This window comes from Montipora foliosa, unplaced genomic scaffold, assembly GCF_036669935.1.
Source record: "Montipora foliosa isolate CH-2021 unplaced genomic scaffold, ASM3666993v2 scaffold_485, whole genome shotgun sequence".
Taxonomy (NCBI): Eukaryota; Metazoa; Cnidaria; class Anthozoa; order Scleractinia; family Acroporidae; genus Montipora; species Montipora foliosa.
In genome coordinates, this window is record NW_027179795.1 from 985,963 (window position 1) to 988,034 (window position 2,072).

The window sequence follows — 2,072 nt, forward strand, 5'->3', positions numbered from 1 at the left end:
ACCCGTATACTGGTATATGTTGCAGGTAAAATCCGCTTTCAGGTTGAATCCGTTGTTACGTATGTTATATTCATGATCCGCATTTTACCTAGGTTGAATTATGCACTAAACTTAGTAAACTTAGTTTAACCCCCCCTCCACTAATAAAAGGATACTTATTCGTTCCTACCTCAAGCTCTGTCTTAGACTTTGGTGTCATCTTATCGGTTTCTGATACTTTTCTATACTTTTAGTTCTTGCTTCTAGTGTGTTCATAGTACCAATACAAGGCCGTGTAGAACTTATATTTGAACAGACTTAACTGATTAGAGTGTAATGTGAAGTGCTAAGTTTTTACCCCATATGAAATGTGAGAGTTAGTCCTACTGATGGAAATGGGCTCACAAAGGACAGAGAAAAACGCTGACCAGGGTAGGCCTGCGGGTAGTTCCCACGGCCTGCTCTCGTCTGACCTTGTAGCTCAGTCGGTAGGGCAGCGGTGATCTAACCCGAAGGTCATGGGTTCAATTCTTACCCTGGTCAGAGTTTTTATCTGTCCTCTTTCTATCAGTCGGGCTGACGCTCACATGGTTCATATGGGGTAGATACTTCACATTACACTCTAATCAATTAAGTCTGTTCATATTACCGACTGGTTGGCATGACAGCTATCACAGTCTGAAGTCCCGACGATGAGTTCCGATCTCCACTGCGTTACACCGTTCCTGACAGAAATCACGAAAGGCCAGTTTTTTGCTACGAGGATAACAACGAAAAAAGCACTATTTTGTCGCTAAAAATTTTCTCCTCACTTTTTCCTCCAGCCGGGCTTCACGATTTGATGAGGGCCAGTCTCTTGCTTCTCAAGTTGCCTTGTTCATGCCTAAAAAGAATTCTGGGTAATTAATTGTGTCATTTCACAGGCAGGAAAGACTTTCGACTCCCATTTCATAGATTTTTTAATTGGAGCAGAAACCAGGTCTATTCCTTGGTAATACTCATCTGACTGTAACTTCTCATTCCCTGCTAAGGATGCATTAGTGATTTTACAATGGAAATAGACAATAATCTGGATTTTTCTGGTCATATATCAAGTGAATGCAAAATGATTAATAATCAGCTTAACGAATTTTTGCCACATTTTTTATAATTTCTACTCTTTCTGGCATTTTTGCGATGAAAGCAACACCGCGAAACCACCTTGTCCATACCATTGCTACCTCTTTCGAACGAAGCTTTCTCGACATCACTGTCAGGATGTGGAATAACATACCTGATACAGTCGTGGATGTTTTCCAAGATTCTGGAATGTGCGCTTTCAGGCATCGTGTTCATACGCACCTCCCGACCTTCAGAGCCACACGGCTGTCTAAATGTCTTTTATATGCTAATGCATTTTCAACTTACTTTTCTTATTTTTGTATTAAATTCATCAACTCAAATTTTGAGCCGCAGTGAGCCACTGATTGGCCTGCGAGATCTTTTTACGTCTGTAGGCTACTGCTCATCATTTCACATAAAAAACGTATTGAGCAACTGAGAAAGCACGCGAAACCGGTCCGAAGCCCAAAACTCCCTCACAACCGACGGCCTAGGACAGGAAATCTCAGGACTGTTATCATCATCAGGGGCTTCAAGAAGGGTTGCAGGTCTATTCAATTCTTTGTAAATAAATTCACAGAGAAAATAATTTTTAAAAATGCGTTCGCCCTTCGACAGAGAGAATACATTCACTCTGTCGAAGGGCTAACGCTAGAAACATCAGCTTTCAAATTCGTCTCCAGTGGTCAATTAACCATATGAACACAGTTTTTAAACCCATTTCTTTGTTTTGCTTCCCCACTGACGCAGCATCACAGTATGTTTAGATAATAAACCCCTTTTTGCAAAGATTTTGATTGCTTGCGTTGAGCCTTTTGCACTCTTAACAGGACTGGTAATTATATTCTGAAAATATTGCTACTGATCTGTACGGGTCCCGAAAAAAGGGTGAAGAATGGCATGGAGGGTGGAATGGTCTGGACAGAGAATTAATGTGAAGAGCGCTTTCTTTCTGCCTCATGTCACTGTAGTTTTCCAGAAAGACTGACCTT